Below are 8,922 nucleotides of genomic sequence, written 5' to 3'. Positions count from 1 at the left end.
GAGCTCAGCTCTATTTACGCCAAAAAATTTGATGAACAGATTAAATGCTCTCACTTTTCATTCAGATTTAGAGGCCTGGTATAAAGACAGCTATAGATTTATGGAAACGGTAGGGTTATCGGAAAGGGCTGTAGGATGCTAGATTTATACCAGCCGCTGATAATGCAACACAGTCTGGGGGCAGTTCCTGGTGGCTGACGTCTGAGGAAATAGACGGCAACACCCAACTGCAGATGGCTCCTGATAAGTGGTCATCTCTTTTCCGAGTGGCCAGGAGTGTTATTTCGGGAGCACGACACAGAGCAGACCATCTGTTAAGGTTCTGGGGGAAGCTTCAGTTGGTCATACGTGGCGAAGACAGCCAATGAGGCAGTGGACGTGCCGAGGTCGCCGAACCCCCCCCCGTGCTGACCGCAAGGGAAGGGCTCCGAGCTCCAGGGATCACGGACACTCCGAGGGAAGGGGCTGAGGGCTGCTGGGGTGTCTGCTGGGCCTCTGCCAGGCCTCCGTTGTCCCCCGTATCTTGGAAACTGGGAAACGTGTTGCTTTGCTGTCTATTTTTGGTACCAGAGGACTGTGGCCTTTCCCGAACAAGCGTGTCTCTCGTGTTAACAGTGTGCGAGCAGACGTGCCCTGGGAAGGCTGGTTCAAGGCTAACGGGGCAAGAATTACAACACACAGCGAGTAACTGTAATTTCCCAGAGGAAAAGCGAAGCCTGCAGATCTTCTCAAACCTTTATCCCAAGCGTGAAGTTTTGTTTTCAATGCTTGAAAGGCCAGAGTTGTCTTCGTAAACAGAGACTGGGCCTCAGCAGGCCAGAGCAGGGGGTCGTCTGACCTCGGCCATCACTGGCCAGGCCCTGACGGGCTCTGGCATTCACCTGCTCTCGTCTCCAACACGTCCCTCGCCCCGGAAAGTTCAGCGTGCGCTTCATATGTCTTGCAAAGCAACAGCGATGGGTAAGTAAGCCATACGATACAAAAATACATGTATGCTGAAACAAAACAGCTTCTTTCTAGATTTCTCTATGGTCAAATTTGGGGTAATTTCTCCCTTTCTCCCTCTCTCCCTCCATTCCTTTCTTCTTTCTTCTCTCCGTTCCTTGTATCTTTCCTCCCTCTCACCCCCCCTTTTTCCTATCCTTCTTGACCCTGCCCCTCTTTTGCTAGTGCTCTGTGCACCTACATTGTCTCCCTATTGAATAATCCCGATCTGGTGTCACCTTTGAATAATCACACACCCCCAAACTCTTTGACTTCCTGCATATCTCTTTATGGTTTTATCTCCCACGAATGTATCTACAGTGAGAACATCGTCTATTCATATCCCTCACCCCACATACAAGGACACTCTGTTCATTGGTTTCTGTAATCCCTAGTGTCTCTTGAGGTGGCACGATGCTCCCCTATCAGCTCTGGTGGCCTCTGACTAATATATCCCAACCCATCACCATCTTTCAACAATAATAGACCAGGGAGTGGGGTCCCAATCAGGGGGCTCTACAACCACAGGACTTCCTTTCCTTTTCCTTCTCAGCATCTTGGGGGGTCTCTTCCTCCTTCCCCCCATTCTCCCCGAGCCCATGGCCATCCTCAGGACCAGCAGAGGGTACGTCAGTGCAAAAGGAAGATGGCTGCCCCTCCCCCAATCACCTTCTCTCAGTCTCAAACCTGGCACATCACGGCATCCCTTTCCCTCAACTCCCCTCCCCACAGTCACTGTTCTATAACTCATGCCAGAAATTTTCTCCATCTCATGTAAATACAATGACCAGATTTTCCAGAAAGTCCTAATTTAAATTTTTCTGTTTGCCAAGCCCTACCTCCCATTTGAGGAAATATGGCCACTCGTCCAGTATGGAATATAATGGAAGCCTGTTGTCAGTACCTGTAAAAATAACTCTGATTTTGTCCTTTTTAGGGTCTAAGTAATTGTCGAGCAGCACAGGAAGAAGGAGGGCATAACAAAGTTAAGGTGCATGACTTTCACACTGGACATCTCATACTTGCTTGAGAATCTGGAAAAAGCAGCAGACTTTGATTTCGGAAAAACACACAATGTGCAACATCAAACTGCCCTCCACATAAGTGGAGAGGACAAATTCTTTTTTTTTTTTTTTTTAGTTTGTTCATTTATTTTGAGAGAGACAGAGTGTGAGTTGCAGAGGGGCAGAGAAAGAGGAAGAATGTCAAGCAGGCTCTGTGCTGTCAGCACAGAGCCCACACGGGACTCGAACTCACGAAATCGTGAGACCATGAACCAAACCCAGTGGAAATTGGGAGTCAGATACCCAAGCCGCTGAGCCACCCCGGGGGCCCCGAGAGGACAGATTCTTTAATGGGAAGTATCAGAGGAGGTAACGACACAAAGGGAAAGCAGCAAGACCTTTTTTGTTTCACTCATTAATACGTTGACTCTTGTTTCACGCCCACTAAGTGCTGGAGCGTTCTGGGCACTTTGGGAATGCAAAGCAAATATGAGGCATCCCTTTTGCCATCCAGAAGTTCAGTGCAGTGAAGGTAGACACGCCTGCAAATCATTCTCTTTTGTTTTTTAATTTCAAAATCATCATAAACTTATAGGAAAGTTGCAGGTACAAGATGAAGACATTTTTCTTCCATCGCTTAATGCGAAGTTGCCGATCTGTCGTCCCAACTCTGATAACCATGTCTCTTATTTTCTGTATTCTGATGCTCTGACAGCTGGGGTCTTGCTGCCCCTGGAGGGGCCGCCCCTAGCAGGGTAGCCCGTTCCTAAAGATGACGAACAACCCGCATCGAGCATGCTTTTCAATGCAAACCGACCAAGCCAGAGTCCGCACCCATGATCTACACCAAACACCTGATCACCCCAAAGCAGGTACCAGACAAGAAGGACAGCTTCTCTGCCCAAGAGCCTACTGATAGTTCAAAACAGCCAATCCCACGCCCGCTCGCCCCGCCTCGCCTGTTCTTCCCATGGAAGCGAGAGTAAAAGCTCTGGTCTACACTTTCCCTTCACTCCCTCTGCTTCCTTACAGACACTGCTTCCCCTTGTGGGCCTGTGTGGGGTGCCACGGCTCCCGGGGACTATAACCAGCTAGATAGATCTTCGACGGCGGTCTCTCGTTCCCGTACCTAAATGCTAACAAAACCTGTTAAACCGCGGTCATCTGCGACTACTTCGTGCGCACTTCCTACATAACTACAAAACAACTCTTAAATTTTAGAAATTAACACTGATACGTTACTGCCATCCAGTCTTCAGACACCTTTTCGGTTTTGCCAGTTATCCCAGTAATGTCCTCTAGAGCCAAAGGATCCAGACCAGAATCAGACATCACGCGTAGCCGTCAGGCCTCTTTAGCATCGCGTAGGCCGGAACGGTTCCTTGGCCTTTCCTTGACCTTCAGGACCTCGACACTTATTGAGATTACAGGCCAGTTATTTTGCAGGAAGTCCCTCGATCGGGCCTCTCTGATGCTTCTTCGCACGATTAGGCTCAAGTGCTGCGTCTTTGATGAAATGCCACAGAAGAGACGCTGTGTCCTCAGCGTGTGCCTTCGGGTCACGATATCAGTTCGCTTCCTTACTTTGGTCACTTGATGAAATTGTGTCTGCCAGGCTTTTCCACTAAACGGTTACCCTTCTTCCCGTTATAATTTATAACCTTTTCGTGGAGGAAAAACTTTGAAACTATAGAAATATCCTGTTCCTCATCATACGTCCAATTTACATATTACCACAACTTCTTCCTTTCTATGTTACTCAACAGGCTACAATCTGTTACTTAGAGCCCATTATAATTTGTTACTCTCATTATTTTGTATTCAGATTGGCCCAAATTTAACAAGTGTGTGCTTTTTAAAAAAAAATTTTATTAATGTTTGTTTATTTTTGAGAGAGAGAGAGAAAGAGAGAGAGAGTGTAAGCAGAGGAGGGGCAGAGAGAGGGAAGCAGTCTCCAGGCTCTGAGCTGTCAGCACAGAGCCTGACGCGGGGCTCGAACTCACAAACGGTGAGATCAACCCGAGCCGAAGTCGGACGCTTAACCGACCGAGCCACCCAGGAGCCCCTAACAAGTGTGTGCTTTAAAATTTTTTTTTTCAACGTTTATTTATTTTTGGGACAGAGACAGAGCATGAACAGGGGAGGGGCAGAGAGAGAGGGAGACACAGAATCGGAAACAGGCTCCAGGCTCCGAGCCATCAGCCCAGAGCCCGACGCGGGGCTCGAACTCACGGACCGCGAGATCGTGACCTGGCTGAAGTCGGACGCTGAACCGACTGCGCCACCCAGGCGCCCCAAGTGTGTGCTTTTAAAAAGTGACCTCAGGGGCGCCTGGGTGGCTCAGTCGGTTAAGCGGCCGACTTCGGCTCAGGTCACGATCTCGCTGTCCGGGAGTTCGAGCCCCGCGTCGGGCTCTGTGCTGACAGCTCGGAGCCCGGAGCCTGTTTCGGATTCCGTGTCTCCCTCTCTCTCTGACCCTCCCCCGCTCATGCTCTGTCTCTCTCTGTCTCAAAAATAAATAAACGTTAAAAAAAAATTTTTTTTAAATAAAAAAAAAACAAAAGTGACCTCAATTTCCTTCTGACGTGCCCTCGGACTTTTTAAAGTACTTCCTTGCTTTCTTTCTTAGTGAGATGTTCCAGCCTCTTCTTGTACTTTCCTTGCCCCAGCTCCAGAATTGACCGTTTCTCCCAGGAGTCCTGTATCTTTTGAGAGGATGATTGTATTGAGAAGCCAAGCCCCAGGCACTGGATGTGTTCATTTCCATGGGGGTGTTGCTGCTTCCAGCCTTCTTGGGGAGCAGAAGGAGGAAGCATCAGTATGTACCCATATGCACATGTACACATCTGTGCACACACACACACACACACATTTTGTTCACGTTTATTTCTCTGTCTCTATCTCTCTAACATACGATTCTGTCTTTGGAGAAGGATAGGGTAGGGTGGATGATGCCAATAGGTTTGGGGTCCTGAGAAGGTTGTTGTTGTTGTTGTTGTTGTTGTTCCTTGGTTGGTTGATTTATTAGTACGCTAGGGCTACCATAACAAAATGCCACGGACTGGGTGGTTTCTACAGCAGCTATTGGCTCACAGTTGTAGAGGCTGGAAGTCTGAGGTCAAGGTGTCAGCACGGTTGGTTTCTCCCAAGGTCTCTCTCCTTGGACAAAAGGTGGTCGCCTTCTCCTGTGTCCTCCCACGGACTTTCCTCTGTGCGTGTCTGTGTCCTGATCTCCTCTTCTTGAAAAGACACCTGTCACATCAGACGAGGGCCCACACATCTGCCTTCGTTTTCACTTAAATACGTCTTTGAAGACCGTATCTCCAAATACGGTCACACTCTGAGGTACTAAGGGTTGAATCTGAGAGGGAGGGGGGTACAATTCAGCCCATAATAGTTAATTTACCAGAAAAATCAGCATGCTTTTTGGCAAAGGTCTACACGTTCTAAATCTAGAGAACTCAAGCATCAACACAACAAACAGTAATGACGATTTTTATTTTATTTTTATTTGTTAAGAGAGAGAGAGCAAGTGAGCAGGAAAGAGGGGCAGAGGAAGACAGAGAGAAAATTTTAGGCGGGCTCCAAGCCTGAGGCAGGGCTCGATCCCATGGTCCTGGGATCATGACCTGAGCTGAAATCAAGAGTTGGGTACTCAACCAATGGAGCCACCCAGACGCCCCAGTAATGAAGACTTTTAAAAAGAAACAAACAGGGGTGCCTGGGTGGCGCAGTCGGTTAAGCGTCCGACTTCAGCCAGGTCACGATCTTGCGGTCCGTGAGTTCGAGCCCCGCGTCGGGCTCTGGGCTGATGGCTCCGAGCCTGGAGCCTGTTTCTGATTCTGTGTCTCCCTCTCTCTCTGCCCCTCCCCTGTTCATGCTCTGTCTCTCTCTGTCCCAAAAATAAATAAACGTTGAAAAAAAAATTTAAAATAAAAAAAGAAACAAACAAACAAAATTCATAGTTTCCCTCTTCAGTGGACAGGCTCTGTCTAAATTGGGATGAACCAGTCTGCTCACGGCAAAGAAGGACGTCCTTCCCTTCTAGGCCTTTCGATAGCCCGTGGGGACTCTCTTCTCCCTAATATCTGTAGTTACACTCAGTTTCTCATTTTAACTTTACTTGTAATGTCCAAAAAAAAAATGTCCTTTGAGAATTTAATTGGTTAAAAAGGCATTTTTAAAGATTGACCCTCGGGGCACCTGGGTGGCTCAGTCGGTTGGGCATCCGACTTCAGCTCAGGTCATGATCTCACAGTTCGTGAGTTCGAGCCCCACGTCGGGCTCTGGGCTGACAGCTCAGAGCCTGGAGCCTGCTTCGGATTCTGTGTCTCCCTCTCTCTCTGACCCTCCCCTGCTCATGCTCTGTCTCTCTCTGTCTCAAAAATAAATAAAACATTAACAAAAAAATTAAAAAAAAAAAAAAAGATTGACCCTCACGCTAAGCAAAAACAATATCAAGAAATTTCGATTTCTGACGAATTTCATTCTTTGTTTCACAGGATCATCAGTTCCACATGAAGCCAAAAGGTCCCCTTTTTTTTCTTTTTTTCTTAACATCTAAACTGGCTTCGAATGGAGACAGACTTCTCCTTTACTTATTTCCATCTTACTTTTTTTACAAACTAGTATCCGTGAGCGTGCATTTTATGCTACGTAACACAAGGGCATGATTTGACCGCAGTTTCTTTTTGCCACGAGGGGTTGGCACAAAGCTTCTCTCTGCATCAGGTTCTGCTGCACCAGCTCAGCGAGGAGGAGTGTGCAGTGCCCGGGCTCAGGCCGCAGAGCTGGGCTGTTCGGGGCAAGACTCCCGATCTGGCTGGCATGCCCTCTCCTCTGCCGTGAAATGGAAGAATTGCCCCCGTCAGGGCGCCTAGTGCCTGGAGAACGCTCAACAACAAACAACTTCGTGCCGAATACTTGTGGGAATCAGAGAGAGAGAGAGAGTGTGTGGCCAAAAGCCCCCGCAACGGTACCCGCCAGCCCAAGAGAAGAATCGAGAAAAGGGGCAGTAGAGAAAGAGCGATAGATGGCAAGCTTTATCATTTCTGGCGATGGGCCTTGGTGATAGGGTTAAGGAATTGGTGCAGAAGAGCGGAAGTCAAAAATTAGGGGAACTGCGACCCGTTTTCTTTAGATAAACCGTATCTTTATATGAAGAAGGTAGATTACACAGAGCATCACGCTTTTCCTTTGGTTCCATTGCGCACCCCGGGCGGGCATCCCATCCTCAGACCCGGCTCTGCGTCCCCCTAAATCCCGGGGAGTCGTGCCTCCCTGGCCACCGCAGTAAGAAGCGGTCTGGGGGACACACTCCCCCAGGGTGGCCAGCGGGCACCTTCCCGTGTGCATGAAAGTTCACTGAACTCGCCCCCCTGCCCCCACCCCTGGCCTTGTTCTCTTCCCTTCCATCAGCAGCTCAGAGCTGAGCTGTCCACTAAGCTCTCCTCCACGCCGTCCAAAGGCACTCGTCCCCGGACTCTGAATTAGGGCAGAAAAGAGTCTGAAAGGTCAAACGCAGAGTAGTTCCTCTTTCGGTATCAAAATAAAGCATTCCTTGCATTTCCCTGAAATTTCTTCTTCCTCTTCTCCCTCTTCTCCTTCTCCTTTGAGACCGTCCGGGGAGAATTTCCCACGAGCCGAGCTACGCTACATCCTCGACAGGCTGGGGCTCGGTGAGACCCCACTGAAGTCGCGGTCTGCTCATTTTAAAACACCAAAACCCCAAGTTTAGCGAGTCCGGAGGTTCCCGAGCTTGGGGCGCGCCTGGGTGGCTCAGCCCGTTGAGGGTCTGACTCTTGATTTCGGCTCAGGGCACGACCGCGGGGTCGTGGGAGCGAGCCCCTCTGTTCTTGCACACTTCCTACAGATCCTCGTGGCTGACCCACGTCTCAAAATTTCTTCCCCGGACATGACACTTCACACGCACACGCGCGCACACACACACACACATGTGCATATGTCTGCGTGCATGCAAAGCTATACACATGCATCTAACACCCCATACACAGAACGCCTGCATACCCGCATTCCTGCACAAACACACACGAACATCCTCACATCGTGCTCCTACATACGTGCCCTTACCCCGCCCCCCACAGCCCTGAGCACACACACTCATCCACGCACACAAATGTCTATACACATAATTACACCCTGAACACCCATCGGTGCACCTACCCTGACGCACACGCTCCCCTGCGTGCACACACCCTTACACACGTGCCAATACCGTTCCCACGCACACACACCCCTGAACACACGCTCCCCGTACACACACAGACCTGCCCGCACATGCACACGCGCCCGGCCACTGTTAGAACACGGATGAAAGCGGAAGAAGCTAGGGTCACGTGTTATCATTTTGTATTTCCAATAATGGGACCAAGGGAAATTTTCTCTCTGCGTTAATTTTTTTTTTTAATGATGTTATTTGGCAATACATATATACGGAGAGGAGAAAGATCATTTCAGGTCATCCAGTCAAGAAGTTTTCGTGCTGAGGAGACATTAGAGGCAACCTAACTAAGACCATGTCAAGAACTGCACTCAGAAGACACCTTTGTGTGCCCTCATTTTGTTTTGCTTTTTAAAAGATTATGGAATTGAAAACATGGCCTTTGTTCTACTTTGTATTCGATTACCGGTGAATTTTTGCAATTAAAAAATTTTTTTTTTTTTTTTTATTTTGAGAGAGAGAGAGGGCGTGAGCAGGGGAGGGGCAGAGAGAGAGGGAGACACAGAATCCAAAGCAGGCTCCGGGCTCTGCGCGGTCAGCACAGAGCCCGACGCGGGGCTCGAACCCATGAGCTGTGAGATCGTGACTTGAGCCGGAGTCGGTCGCTCAACCGACTAAGCCACCCTGGTGCCCTGAATTTTTGCAATTTTAGAATACTTAAGTATTTTAGTTGAGCGCGTGCTATCCCAGCTT

At 48.9% G+C, this 8,922-nt stretch overlaps 1 long non-coding RNA gene across 8 annotated transcripts; it reads left to right on the top strand.

The window, feature by feature from the left end:
• The first annotated feature begins 322 nt into the window (after positions 1–322).
• On the top strand, positions 323–8,603 carry LOC115506350. Of its 8 annotated transcripts, none has more exons than XR_003966332.1 (5): positions 323–960; positions 3,435–3,546; positions 4,618–4,806; positions 5,139–5,333; positions 6,491–8,603. It is a non-coding gene; the product is annotated as an uncharacterized LOC115506350 (long non-coding RNA). The 8 variants fall into 8 exon arrangements; XR_003966329.1 differs by having other exon boundaries at positions 3,021–3,546; XR_004343179.1 differs by lacking the exon at positions 3,435–3,546 and having other exon boundaries at positions 325–960; positions 4,658–4,806.
• The last annotated feature ends 319 nt before the right edge of the window (positions 8,604–8,922 follow it).

Source organism: Lynx canadensis, chromosome F2 (assembly GCF_007474595.2).
Source record: "Lynx canadensis isolate LIC74 chromosome F2, mLynCan4.pri.v2, whole genome shotgun sequence".
Lineage (NCBI taxonomy): Eukaryota > Metazoa > Chordata > Mammalia > Carnivora > Felidae > Lynx > Lynx canadensis.
Note: the sequence above shows the minus strand (reverse complement) of the source record. Positions and strands in the feature narration are given on the sequence as shown.